This window comes from Panulirus ornatus, chromosome 63, assembly GCF_036320965.1.
Source record: "Panulirus ornatus isolate Po-2019 chromosome 63, ASM3632096v1, whole genome shotgun sequence".
NCBI lineage: Eukaryota > Metazoa > Arthropoda > Malacostraca > Decapoda > Palinuridae > Panulirus > Panulirus ornatus.
The window spans coordinates 1037157-1052885 of record NC_092286.1 but is presented as its reverse complement, the minus strand read 5'-3'; the positions used below and the strand labels follow the sequence as shown (position 1 = coordinate 1052885).

At 42.6% G+C, this 15729-nt stretch overlaps 1 protein-coding gene across 2 annotated transcripts in view; it reads right to left on the bottom strand.

The window, feature by feature from the left end:
* Pli (E3 ubiquitin-protein ligase pellino) overlaps positions 1-15729 on the bottom strand; it is a 198518-nt gene that overhangs the window by 119515 nt on the left and 63274 nt on the right. The gene's annotated exons all lie outside the window — the stretch shown is intronic.

Genomic DNA, 15729 nt, shown 5'->3' with positions numbered 1-15729 from the left:
TGGTTTACCCCAGACGTTTCACATGCCCTGGTTCAATCCATTGACAGCATGTTGACCCCAGTATACCACATCGTTCCAATTCACTCTATTCCTTGCATGCCTTTCACCCTCCTGCATGTTCAGGCCCTGATCACTCAAAATCTTTTTCACTCCATCTTTCCACCTCCAATTTGGTCTCCCACATCTCCTTGTTTCCTCCACCTCTGACACATATATCCTCTTGGTCAATCTTTCCTCACTCATTCTCTCCATGTGACCACACCATTTCAAAACACCCTCTTCTGCTCTCTCAACCACACTCTTTTTATAACCACACACCTCTCTTACCCTATTATTACTAACTCGATCAAACCACCTCACACCACATATTGTCCTCAAACATCTCATTTGTAGCACATTCACCCTCCTCCATACAACTCTATCTATAGCCCATGCCTCACAACCATATAACACTGTTGAAGCTACTATTCCTTCAAACACACCACTTTTTTGCTCTCTGAGATAACGTTCTCTCCTTCCAACCATTCTTCATCACTCCCAGAACTTTCGCTCCCTCCCCCATCCTGTGACTCACGCTTCCATGGTTCCATCCACTGCTAAGTCCACACCCAGATATCTAAAACACTTCACTTCCTCCAATTTTTCTCCAATCAAACTTACAACCCAATTAACTTGTCCTTCAACCCTACTAAACCTAATAACCTTGCTCTTATTCACATTCACTCTCAGCTTTCTCCTTTCACACACTTTTCCAAACTCAGTCACCAAACTCTGCAGTTTCTCACCCAAATCAGCCACCAGAGCTGTATCATAAGCGAACAACCGACTTACTTCCCAGGTCCTCTCATCCACAACAAACTGCATACTTCCCCTCTCTCCAAAACTCTTGCACTTACCTCCCTAACCACCCCATCCATAAACAAATTAAACAACCAAGGGGACATCACACACCCCTGCCACAGACCAGTATTCACTAGGAACCAATCATTCTCCTCTCTTGCATCTTGCATGCCTTACATCCTTGGTAAAAACTTTTCACTGCTTCTAGCAACTTACCTCCCACACCATATACTCTTAAAGCCTTCCATATGATAGGGTTGACAGAGATGCTTTGTGGAAGGTTCCCAAAACAAAGTTGCTCAAGTATTTCTTCACTGAATTCTAACAGGTTTTTCTCTGTCAATTTATGTTTCTCTGTCTTCTGACCCAATCATCCTACTTACTCTAGTGTCTTATGCAACACATCCTACTATGCTTTCTATAGCTTTTGTTTCTAAGAAAACATAATTACCAACAGCACAGAAGCTAATACAGTTCCATGTGGGACCCCTGTCAGAACATCCTCTTCATCATACACAGCTCATTTCCGCTACAACGCAAAATTTCTGTTTTTCTTTTAAAGCCTCCTTCGTCCATTTTCTTGACTAATCTTTCATGTTCTATCTTATTTTATCTGAAAGAATTCTATAATCTACTTTGCTAAACACCTTAGCAAAGTCGAGAAAAACAGTACCTGCCATCATTCTTTGCAATATCCTTTTGTGCACAAAAGAACTTTTTTGCCTTCCTCCATGCAATACTTCCCAAATATTCCCCAAGTGTTGTAGAAGGCGACTTAAAAGGGAGGGAGCGGGGGGCTGGAAATCCTCCTTTTTTTTTTTTTTTTCCAAAAGAAGGAACAGAGAAGGGGGCCAGGTGAGGATATTCCCTCAGAGGCCCAGTCCTCTGTTCTTAACGCTACCTTGCTAACGTGGGAAACGGTGAATAGTTTGAAAAAAAAATTTATATATATATCTATTTATTTATTTATTATACTTTGTCGCTGTCTCCCGCGTTTGCGAGGTAGCGCAAGGAAACAGACGAAAGAAATGGCCCAACCCACCCCCATACAACATGCATATACATATGTCCACACACGCAAATATACATACCTACACAGCTTTCCATGGTTTACCCCAGACGCTTCACATGCCTTGATTCAATCCACTGACAGCACGTCAACCCCGGTATACCACATCGATCCAATTCACTCTAATCCTCGCACTCCTTTCACCCTCCTGCATGTTCAGGCCCCGATCACACAAAATCTTTTTCACTCCACCTTTCCACCTCCAATTTGGTCTCCCACTTCTCCTCATTCCCTCCACCTCCGACACATATATCCTCTTGGTAAATCTTTCCTCACTCATTCTCTCCATGTGCCCAAACCATTTCAAAACACCCACTTCTACTCTCTCAACCACGCTCTATTTATTTCCACACATCTCTCTTACCCTTACGTTACTTACTTGATCAAACCACCTCACACCACACATTGTCCTCAAACATCTCATTTCCAGCACATCCATCCTCCTGCGCACAACTCTATCCATAGCCCACGCCTCACAACCACACAACAATGTTGGAACCACTATTCCTTCAAACATACCCATTTTTGCTTTCTGAGATAATGTTCTCGACTTCCAAACATTCTTCAAGGCTCCCAGGATTTTCACCCCCTCCCCCACCCTATGATCCGCTTCCATGGTTCCATCCGCTGCCAGATCCACTCCCAGATATCTAAAACACTTTACTTCCTCCAGTTTTTCTCCATTCAAACTTATTTATTTATTTATTTACTTATTTTGCTTTGTCGCTGTCTCCCGCGTTTGCAAGGTAGCGCAAGGAAACAGACGAAAGAAATGGCCCAACCCACCCCATACACATGTATATACACACACGTCCACACACGCAAATATACATACCTATACATCTCAATGTACACATATATATACACACACAGACACATACATACAGATGTATAAGTTTGTTGAGTATTCCTGGCAAATTGTATGGGAGGGTATTGATTGAGAGGGTGAAGGCACGTACAGAGCATCAGATTGGGGAAGAGCAGTGTGGTTTCAGAAGTGGCAGAGGATGTGTGGATCAGGTGTTTGCTTTGAAGAATGTATGTGAGAAATACTTAGAAAAGCAAATGGATTTGTATGTAGCATTTATGGATCTGGAGAAGGCATATGATAGAGTTGATAGAGATGCTCTGTGGAAGGTATTAAGAATATATGGTGTGGGAGGAAAGTTGTTAGAAGCAGTGAAAAGTTTTTATCGAGGATGTAAGGCATGTGTACGTGTAGGAAGAGAGGAAAGTGATTGGTTCTCAGTGAATGTAGGTTTGTGGCAGGGGTGTGTGATGTCTCCATGGTTGTTTAATTTGTTTATGGATGGGGTTGTTAGGGAGGTGAATGCAAGAGTTTTGGAAAGAGGGGCAAGGATGAAGTCTGTTGGGGATGAGAGAGCTTGGGAAGTGAGTCAGTTGTTGTTCGCTGATGATACAGTGCTGATGGCTGATTCATGTGAGAAACTGCAGAAGCTGGTGACTGAGTTTGGTAAAGTGTGTGAAAGAAGAAAGTTAAGAGTAAATGTGAATAAGAGCAAGGTTATTAGGTACAGTAGGGTTGAGGGTCAAGTCAATTGGGAGGTGAGTTTGAATGGAGAAAAACTGGAGGAAGTGAAGTGTTTTAGATATCTGGGAGTGGATCTGGCAGCGGATGGAAACATGGAAGCGGAAGTGGATCATAGGGTGGGGGAGGGGGCGAAATTCTGGGAGCCTTGAAGAATGTGTGGAAGTCGAGAGCATTATCTCGGAAAGCAAAAATGGGTATGTTTGAAGGAATAGTGGTTCCAACAATGTTGTATGGTTGCGAGGCGTGGACTATGGATAGAGTTGTGCGCAGGAGGATGGATGTGCTGGAAATGAGATGTTTGAGGACAATGTGTGGTGTGAGGTGGTTTGATCAAGTAAGTAACGTAAGGGTAAGAGAGATGTGTGGAAATAAAAAGAGCGTGGTTGAGAGAGCAGAAGAGGGTGTTTTGAAATGGTTTGGTCACATGGAGAGAATGAGTGAGGAAAGATTGACCAAGAGGATATATGTGTCGGAGGTGGAGGGAACGAGGAGAAGAGGGAGACCAAATTGGAGGTGGAAAGATGGAGTGAAAAAGATTTTGTGTGATCGGGGCCTGAACATGCAGGAGGGTGAAAGGAGGGCAAGGAATAGAGTGAATTGGAGCGATGTGGTATACCGGGGTTGACGTGCTGTCAGTGGATTGAATCAAGGCATGTGAAGCGTCTGGGGTAAACCATGGAAAGCTGTGTTGGTATGTATATTTGCGTGTGTGGACGTATGTATATACATGTGTATGGGGGTGGGTTGGGCCATTTCTTTCGTCTGTTTCCTTGCGCTACCTCGCAAACGCGGGAGACAGCGGAAAAAAAAATATATATATATATATATATATATATGTATATATATATACATAGACAGCAAAAAAAAAAATATATATATATATATATATATATATATATATATATATATATATATATATATATATATATATATATATTTTTTATTATTCTTTGTCGCTGTCTCCCGCGTTTGCGAGGTAGCGCAAGGAAACAGACGAAAGAAATGGCCCAACCCCCCCCCATACACATGTATATACATACGTCCACACACGCAAATATACATACCTACACAGCTTTCCATGGTTTACCCCAGACGCTTCACATGCCTTGCTTCAATCCACTGACAGCACGTCAACCCCGGTATACCACATCGATCCAATTCACTCTATTCCTTGCCCTCCTTTCACCCTCCTGCATGTTCAGGCCCTGATCACACAAAATCTTTTTCACTCCATCTTTCCACCTCCAATTTGGTCTCCCTCTTCTCCTTGTTCCCTCCACCTCCGACACATATATCCTCTTGGTCAATCTTTCCTCACTCATCCTCTCCATGTGCCCAAACCACTTCAAAACACCCTCTTCTGCTCTCTCAACCACGCTCTTTTTATTTCCACACATCTCTCTTACCCTTACGTTACTCACTCGATCAAACCACCTCACACCACACATTGTCCTCAAACATCTCATTTCCAGCACATCCATCCTCCTGCGCACAACTCTATCCATAGCCCACGCCTCGCAACCATACAACATTGTTGGAACCACTATTCCTTCAAACATACCCATTTTTGCTTTCCAAGATAATGTTCTCGACTTCCACACATTCTTCAAGGCCCCCAGGATTTTCGCCCCCTCCCCCACCCTATGATCCACTTCCGCTTCCATGGTTCCATCCGCTGCCAGATCCACTCCCAGATATCTAAAACACTTCACTTCCTCCAATTTTTCTCCATTCAAACTCACCTCCCAATTGACTTGACCCTCAACCCTACTGTACCTAATAACCTTGCTCTTATTCACATTTACTCTTAACTTTCTTCTTCCACACACTTTTCCAAACTCAGTCACCAGCTTCTGCAGTTTCTCACATGAATCAGCCACCAGCGCTGTATCATCAGCGAACAACAACTGACTCACTTCCCAAGCTCTCTCATCCCCAACAGACTTCATACTTGCCCCTCTTTCCAAAACTCTTGCATTTACCTCCCTAACAACCCCATCCATAAACAAATTAAACAACCATGGAGACATCACACACCCCTGCCGCAAACCTACATTCACTGAGAACCAATCACTTTCCTCTCTTCCTACACGCACACATGCCTTACATCCTCGATAAAAAATTTTCACTGCTTCTAACAATATATATATTGAGTATTCCTGGTAAATTATATGGGAGGGTATTAATTGAGAGGGTGAAGGCATGTACAGAGCATCAGATTGGGGAAGAGCAGTGTGGTTTCAGAAGTGGTAGAGGATATGTGGATCAGGTGTTTGCTTTGAAGAATGTATGTGAGAAATACTTAGAAAAGCAAATGGATTTGTATGTAGCATTTATGGATCTGGAGAAGGCATATGATAGAGTTGATAGAGATGCTCTGTGGAAGGTATTAAGAATATATGGTGTGGGAGGAAAGTTGTTAGAAGCAGTGAAAAGTTTTTATCGAGGATGTAAGGCATGTGTACGTGTAGGAAGAGAGGAAAGTGATTGGTTCTCAGTGAATGTAGGTTTGCGGCAGGGGTGTGTGATGTCTCCATGGTTGTTTAATTTGTTTATGGATGGGGTTGTTAGGGAGGTAAATGCAAGAGTTTTGGAAAGAGGGGCAAGTATGAAGTCTGTTGGGGATGAGAGAGCTTGGGAAGTGAGTCAGTTGTTGTTCGCTGATGATACAGCGCTGGTGGCTGATTCATATGAGAAACTGCAGAAGCTGGTGACTGAGTTTGGTAAAGTGTGTGAAAGAAGAAAGTTAAGAGTAAATGTGAATAAGAGCAAGGTTATTAGGTACAGTAGGGTTGAGGGTTAAGTCAATTGGGAGGTGAGTTTGAATGGAGAAAAACTGGAGGAAGTGAAGTGTTTTAGATATCTGGGAGTGGATCTGGCAGCAGATGGAACCATGGAAGCGGAAGTGGATCATAGGGTGGGGGAGGGGGCGAAAATTCTGGGGGCCTTGAAGAATGTGTGGAAGTCGAGAACATTATCTCGGAAAGCAAAAATGGGTATGTTTGAAGGAATAGTGGTTCCAACAATGTTGTATCGTTGCGAGGCGTGGGCTATGGATAGAGTTGTGCACAGGAGGATGGATGTGCTGGAAATGAGATGTTTGAGGACAATGTGTGGTGTGAGGTGGTTTGATCGAGTGAGTAACGTAAGGGTAAGAGAGATGTGTGGAAATAAAAAGAGCGTGGTTGAAAGAGCAGAAGAGGGTGTTTTGAAGTGGTTTGGGCACATGGAGAGGATGAGTGAGGAAAGATTGACCAAGAGGATATATGTGTCGGAGGTGGAGGGAACAAGGAGAAGAGGGAGACCAAATTGGAGGTGGAAAGATGGAGTGAAAAAGATTTTGTGTGATCGGGGCCTGAACATGCAGGAGGGTGAAAGGAGGGCAAGGAATAGAGTGAATTGGAGCGATGTGGTATACCGGGGCTGACGTGCTGTCAGTGGATTGAATCAAGGCATGTGAAGCGTCTGGGGTAAACCATGGAAAGCTGTGTAGGTATGTATATTTGCGTGTGTGGACATATGTATATACATGTGTATGGGGGGGGGGTTGGGCCATTTCTTTCGTCTGTTTCCTTGCGCTACCTCGCAAACGCTGGAGACAGCGACAAAGTATAAAAAAAGAAAAAAAAATATATATATATATATATATATATATATATATATATATATATGTATATATATGGGGAGGTAATAACAAGTACTGGTGATGTGAGAAAGAGATGGGGTGAGTATTTTGAAGGTTTGTTGAATGTGTTTGATGATAGAGTGGCAGATATAGGGTGTTTTGGTCGAGGTGGTGTGCAAAGTAAGAGGGTTAGGGAAAATGATTTGGTAAACAGAGAAGAGGTAGTAAAAGCTTTGCGGAAGATGAAAGCCGGCAAGGCAGCAGGGTTGGATGGTATTGCAGTGGAATTTATCAAAAAAGGGGGTGACTGTATTGTTGACTGGTTGGTATGGTTATTTAATGTATGTATGACTCATGGTGAGGTGCCTGAGGATTGGCGGAATGCGTGCATAGTGCCATTGTACAAAGGCAAAGAGGATAAGAGTGAGTGCTCAAATTACAGAGGTATAAGTTTCTTGAGTATTCCTGGGAAATTATATGGAAGGGGATTGATTGAGAGGGTGAAGGCATGTACAGAGCATTAGATTGGGGAAGAGCAGTGTGGTTTCAGAAGTGGTAGAGGATGTGTCGATCAGGTGTTTGCTTTGAAGAATGTATGAGAGAAATACTTAGAAAAGCAAATGGATTTGTATGTAGCATTTATGGATCTGGAGAAGGCATATGATAGAGTTGATAGAGATGCTCTGTGGAAGGTATTAAGAATATATGGTGTGGGAGGCAAGTTGTCAGAAGCAGTGAAACGTTTTTATTGAGGATGTAAGGCATGTGTACGTGTAAGAAGAGAGGAAAGTGATTGGTTCTCAGTGAATGTAGGTTTGCGGCAGGGATGTGTGATGTCTCCATGGTTGTTTAATTTGTTTATGAATGGGGTTGTTTGGGAGGTGAATGCAAGAGTTTTGGAAAGAGGGGCAAGTATGCAGTCTGTTGTGGATGAGAGAGCTTGGGAAGTGAGTCAGTTGTTCTTCGCTGATGATACAGCGCTGGTGGCTGATTCATGTGAGAAACTGCAGAAGCTGGTGACTGAGTTTGGTAAAGTGTGTGAAAGAAGAAAGCTGAGAGTAAATGTGAATAAGAGCAAGGTTATTAGGTACAGTAGGGTTGAGGGTCAAGTCAATTGGGAGGTAAGTTTGAATGGAGAAAAACTGGAGGAAGTAAAGTGTTTTAGATATCTGGGGGTGGATTTGACAGCGGATGGAACCATGGAAGCGGAAGTGAATCATAGGGTGGGGGAGGGGGCGAAAATTCTGGGAGCCTTGAAGAATGTTTGGAAGTCGAGAGCATTATCTTGGAAAGCAAAAATGGGTATGTTTCAAGGAATAGTAGTTCCAACAATGTTGTATGGTTGCAAGGTGTGGGCTATGGATAGAGTTGTGCGCAGGAGGGTGGATGTGCTGGAAATGAGATGTTTGAGGACAATATGTGGTGTGAGGTGGTTTGATCGAGTAAGTAATGTAAGGGTAAGAGAGTGTGGTTGAAAGAGCAGAAGAGGGTGTTTTGAAATGGTTTGGTCACTTGGAGAGAATGAGTGAGGAAAGACTGACCAAGAGGATATATGTGTCAGAGGTGGAGGGAACGAGAAGTGGGAGACCAAATTGGAGGTGGAAAGATCGAATGAAAAAGATTTTGAGTGGTCGGGGCCTGAACATTCAGGAGGGCGAAAGGTGTGCAAGGAATAGAGTGAATTGGAACGATGTGGTATACCGGGGTCGACGTGTTGTCAATGGATTGAACCAGGGCATGTGAAGCGTCTGGGGTAAGCCATGGAAAATTCTGTGGGGCCTGGATGTGGAAAGGGAGCTGTGGTTTCGGTGCATTATTACATGACAGCTAGAGACTGAGTGTGAATGAATGGGGCCTTTGTTGTCTTTTCCCAGCACTACCTCGCACACATGAGGGGGGAGGGGGTTGTTATTCCATGTGTGGCGAGGTGGCGATGGGAATAAATAGGGGGAGACAGTATGAATTATGTACATGTGTATATATGTATATGTCTGTGTGTGTGTATATATATATATGTATACACTGAGAAGTATAGGTTTGTATATTTGAGTGTGTGGATGTGTATGTATATACATGTGTATGTGGGTGGGTTGGGCCATTCTTTCGTCTATTTCCTTGCGCTACCTCGCTAACGCAGGAGACAGCGACAAAGCAAAATAAATAAATAAAAATAATTTTATCTATTTATTTATTTTGCAAGAATATATGGTGTGGGAGGCAAGTTGTTAGAAGCAGTGAAAAGTTTTTATCGAGGATGTAAGGCATGTGTAAGGGAAGGAAGAGAGGAAAGTGATTGGTTCTCAGTGAATGTAGGTTTGCGACAGGGGTGTGTGATGTCTCCATGGTTGTTCAATTTGTTTATGGATGGGGTTGTTAGGGAGGTGAATGCAAGAGTTTTGGAAAGAGGGGCAAGTATGCGCTCTGTTGTGGATGAGAGAGCTTGGGAAGTGAGTCAGTTGTTCTTCGCTGATGATACAGCGCTGGTGGCTGATTCATGTGAAAAACTGCAGAAGCTGGTGACTGAGTTTGGTAAAGTGTGTGAAAGAAGAAAGTTGAGAGTAAATGTGAATAAGAGCAAGGTAATTATTAGGTACAGTAGGGTTGAGGCACAAGTGAATTGGGAGGTAAGTTTGAATGGGAAAAAAACTGGAGGAAGTTATGTGTTTTAGATATCTGGGAGTGGATTTGGCAGCGGATGGAACCATGGAAGCGGAAGTGAATCATAGGGTGGGGTAGGGGGCAAAAGTTCTGGGAGCGTTGAGGAATGTGTGGAAGTCGAGAACATTATCTCAGAAAGCAAAAATGGGTATGTTTGAAGGAATAGTGGTTCCAACATTGTTATACAGTTGCGAGGGATGGGCTATGGATAGAGTTGTGCGCAGGAGGGTGGATGTGCTGCAAAATGAGATGTTTGAGGACAATATGTGGTGTGAGGTGGTTTGATCAAGTAAGTAATAATAGGGTAAGAGAGATGTGTGGTAATAAAAAGAGTGTGGTTGAGAAAGCAGAAGAGGGTGTTTTAAAATGGTTTGGTCACATGGAGAGAATAAGTGAGGAAAGATTGACCAAGAGGATATATGTGTCAGAGGTGGAGGGAACGAGGAGAAGTGGGAGATCAAATTGGAGGTGGAAAGATGGAGTGAAAAAGATTTTGAGTGATCAAGGCCTGAACATGCAGAAGGGTGAAAGGTGTGCAAGGAATAGAGTGAATTGGATCGATGTGGCATACCAGGGTTGACGTGCTGTTAATGGGTTGAACCAGGGCATGTGAAGCATCTGGGGTAAAGCCTGGAAAGTTCTGTGGGGCCTGGATGTGGAAAGGGAGCTGTGGTTTCGTTGCATTATTACATGACAGCTAGAGACTGAGTGTGAACGAATGTGGCCTTTGTTGTCTTTTCCTAGCGCTACCTCGCACACATGAGGGGGGAGGATTTTTTTATTTAATGCGTGGCGGGGTAGTGATGGGAATGAATAAAGGCAGACAGTATGAATTATGTACATGTGTATATATGTATATGTCTGTGTGTGTATATATATGTATATGTTGAGATGTATAGGTATGTATATTTGCGTAAGTGGATGTGTATGTATATACATGCGTATGTGGGTGGGTTGGGCCATTCTTTCATCTGTTTCCTTGCGCTACCTTGCTAACGCGGGAGACAGCGACAAAGCAAAATAAATATATATCAAAACAATAATTTTTCTTATTGCAAAGATCATCCATTCCTAGTTTATAAAACATATCATTTACTGAAACTGACAATCCAAAGGTAACAAAAATTTTGTATATTCACATATCTGTTTAGGTTCACAAAAACTACCAAAGCCATTACTTTTTCTTTTGAATTATGGGTTAAGCATTCCTAGTTAATAAGAAACATATTACTTAGTGGACTGGCCAATCCTAAGAACGGATGACATGGATGGAGCAGGAAGCACTACTAATGAGGCTAATCCCTAAAAAAAGGAATGGACTGCTCACCATGGTCACGAACAGGCTAGGCTAATGAAGACTTCTGGCAGTTCCATTATCTTATTCTTTATTCAGATTGTCATCTATGACCAACAAACAGAGAACACTATGCATGCAATATTCAACTTGTGGTCACAGAGCACCTTGCTTTGATTAAGAATAACAGCACCCAACTAGTCTTGCCTCAACTGAAGACAGCAGCACTGAAGAGTTAATGTTTAATATGTATATCATATTATATTATATTATATTATACTTTGTCACTGTCTCCTACGTTAGTGAGGTAGCACATGGAAACAGACAAAAGAATGACCCAACACACCCAGATACACATCTATATACATACATGCCCACACACGCACGTATACATACCTAAACATTTCAACATATACATACATATCCATACACAGACATATACATATGTACTCATGTCCATATTCATACTTGCTGCCTTCATCCATTTCCATCCCCAAAATCCACCACACATGAAATGGTACCCCCCTCCACTCAGTCTCTAGCTGTCATGTGTAATCCATCAAACCACAGCTCCCTTTCCACATCCAGGCCCCACAAAACTTTCCAAGGTTTACCCCAGATGCTTCACATGCCCTGGTTCCATCCACTGACAGCATGTCAACCTCTGTATACCACAGCATTCCAATTCACTCTATTCCTCGCACGCTTTTCACCCTCCTGTACGTTCAGGCCCTGATCGCTCAAAATCTTTTTCACTCAATCCTTCCATCTCCAATTTGGTCTCCCACTTCTCGTTACCTCCACCTCTCACACATGTCCTCTTTGTCAATCTTTCCTCACTCATTCTCTCCATGAGACCAAACCATTTCAATACACCCTCCTCTGCTCTCTCAACCACATTCTTTTTATTACCACACATCTCTCTTACCCTTTCATTAATTACTCGATCATACCACCTCACACCACATATTGTCCTCAAACATCTCATTTCCATCACATCCACCCTCCTGTGCACAGCCCTATCTATAGCCCATGCCTCGCAACCATGTAACATTGTTGGAACCACTATCCTTTCAAACATACCCATTTTTGCTCTCCGAGATAACGATCTCACCTTCCACACATTCTTCAATGCTCCCAGAACCTTCACCCCCTTCCCCACCCTATGGCTTACTTCCACTTCCATGGTTCCATCCACTGCTAAATCCACTCCCAGATATATAAAACACTTCACTTTCTCCAGTTATTCTCCATTCAAACATACCTTCCAATTGACTTGTCCCTCTGCCCTACTGAACCTAATAACCTTGCTCTCACTCACATTTACTCTCAGCTTTCTTTTCACACACACTTTGGATGGTACTGCTTGTAAGGTTATTCAACATATGTATGACTCATGGTGAGGTGCCTGAGGATTGGCGGAATGCTTGCATAGTGCCATTGTACAAAGGCAAAGGGGATAAAGGTTAGTGCTCAAATTACAGAGGTATCTTTCTTGAGTATTCCTGGGAAATTATATGGGAGGGCATTGATTGAGAGGGTGAAAGCATGTACAGAGCATCAGATTGGGGAAGAGCAGTGTGGTTTCAGAAGTGGTAGAGGATGTGTGGGTTAGCTGTTTGCTTTGAAGAATGTATGTGAGAAATACTTAGAAAAACAGATGGATTTGTATGTAGCATTTATGGATCATTAGAAGGTTTATGATAGAGTTGATAGAGATGATCTGTGGAAGGTATTAAGAGTATATGGTGGGGGAGGTAAGTTGCTAGAAGCAGTGAAAAGTTTTTATCGAGGATGTATGGTATGTGTATGCACAGGAAGAGAGGGAAATGATTGGTTTCCAGTGAATGTTGGTTTGCGGTAGGGGTGCGTGACGTCTCCATGGTTGTTTAATTTGTTTATGGATGGGTTTGCTTGGGATGTGAATGCAAGAGTTTTGGAGAGAGGGGCAAGTATGCTGGCTGTTGTGGATGAGAAGGTTTGGGAAGTGTCAGTTGATGTTCGCTGATGATACAGCGCTGGTGGCTGATTCGGGTGAGAAACTGTTTCATAAGGTTTTTATTATTATTATCATTATCATTATTTTGCTGTCGCTGTCTCCCACGTTAGCGAGGTAGTGCACGGAAACAAATGAAAGAATGGCCCAACCCACCCACATACACATGTATATACTTAAACGTTCACACACGCAAATATACATACCTATACATCTCAACGTATACATATATATACACACACAGACATATACATATGTACTAATGTATATAATTCATACTGTCTGCCTTTATTCATTCCCATCGCCACCCCGCCACACATCAAATAAAAAAAACCCTCCCCCCTCATGTGCGCAAGGAAGTGCTAGGAAAAGACAACAAAGGCCACATTCGTTCACACTCAGTCTTTAGCTGTCATGTAATTATGCACCGAAACCCCAGCTCCCTTTCCACATCCAGGCCCCACAGAACTTTCCAGGGTTTACCCCAGACGCTTCACATGTCCTGGTTCAATCCATTGACAGCACGTTGACCCCGGTATACCACATTGTTCCAATTCACTCTAATCCTTGCACACCTTTCACCCTCTTGCATGTTCAGGCCCCGATCACCCAAAATCTTTTTCATTCCATCTTTCCACCTCCAATTTGGTCTCCCACTTCCCGTTCCCTCCACCTCTGACACATATATCCTCTTGGTCAATCTTTCCTCACTCATTCTCTCCAAGTGACCAAACCATTTCAAAACACCCTCTTCTGCTCTCTCAACCACACTCTTTTTATTACCACACATCTCTTTTACCCTATTATTACTTACTCAATCAAACCACATATTGTCCTAAAACATCTCACTTCCAGGACATCCACCCTCCTCCGCACAACTCTATCCATAGCCCACGCCACTATTCCTTCAAACATACCCATTTTTGCTTTCCGAGATAATGTTCTTGACTTCCACACATTCTTCAACACTCCCAGAACTTTCGCCTCCTCCCCCACCCTATGATTCACTTCTGCTTCCATGCTTCCATCCACTGCCAAATCCACTCCCAGATATCTAAAACACATAACTTCCTCCAGTTTTTTTCCCATTCAAACTTACCTCCCAATTGACTTGTCCCTCAACCCTACTGTATCTAATAACCTTGCTCTTATTCACATTTACTCTCAGCTTTCTTCTTTCACATACTTTACTAAACTCAGTCACCAGCTTCTGCAGTTTCTCACATGAATCAGCCACCAGCACTGTATCATCAGCGAACAACTGACACTCCCCAAGCTCTCTCAGCCACAACAGACTACATGTTTGCCCCTCTTTCCAAAACTCTTGCATTCACCTCCCTAACAACCCCATCCATAAACAAATTAAACAACCATGGAGACATCACACACCCCTGCCGCAAACTTACATTCACTAAGAACCAATCACTTTCCTCTCTTCCTAAACGTACACATGCCTTACATCCTCGATAAAAACTTTTCACTGCTTCAAACAACTTGCCTCCCACACCATATATTCTTAAAACCTTCCACAGAGCATCTCTATCAACTCTATCATATGCCTTCTCTCTTTCATATGTATTCTTGTTTAATACTAGCAATTGAAATGGTAAACTTATATCTGATGATGTTATTTTCAGTCTTTCAGTACATTTATTAATCACTCATTCACAGACATTTATATTGGTGCTACCAGACTCTGCCTCCTTGAGATTACACCACGAGTGAAAAAGTCACCTTTGGCGAGATTGTATCATTGGGAGTATAGTTTCATTAAAGAACCTCTCGCTCCAAAGAACTTCATTTCCCTGGGACTGGAAGCAGCACAACCTTCTGATGCTGCAACCTTTAGAAAGGTACTGGGGTAATTATTAATGAATGAATATTTTCATGTGACATCAGATAGCGATCTATATCGCTTCAAGAAAATCATAGATCCTCCATTGTATACTGATGACACATAACCTCTTTTGAGGACTTCATCTATACTGCTGTCACTGATGCTCTCAGTTATAACATCAACAGTTTTCCATTATGTTCTGAAGGTGCATAACCTCTTGAGTTTACTTACTATTATTCTTTTTTTCCCCCATTTACTTTGACTTCTGTGATGCTATTCTCCAACCAAAAAATGACTTTTTCACCCAATTCTCTAGCTGTCATGTGTAAAGCACTGAAACTACAGCCTACCTATCCACAACCTGGTCCCACAGACCTTTCCATTATGTTCTGAAGGTGCATAACCTCTTGAGTTTATTTACTATTATTCTTTTTTCCCCCCATTTACTTTGACTTCTGTGATGCTATTCTCCCACCAAAAAATGACTTTTTCACCCAATTCTCTAGCTGTCATGTGTAAAGCACTGAAACTACAGCCTACCTATCCACAACCTGGTCCCACAGACCTTTCCGTGGTTTCCCCTAGCCACTTCACATGCCCTGGTTCAGTCCACTGACAGTAAATCAACCTCCTGTATACTACATTGCCTCAATTCACTCTATCCCATGCATGCCTTCCATCCTCTTGCATAGTAAGAAGGGCTCAAGAGAAAGGTCCTAAAGTGTACCTTTACCAGCTTTAGTTACCTTCAATTCACTGGCTTTAATAAACAAGACTGTCTCAATGAACCTTATATTCAAAGAACCTCATCAATCCCCTTCAACAAACTTTTTACCTGTCTATGAACCTAATTCAGTT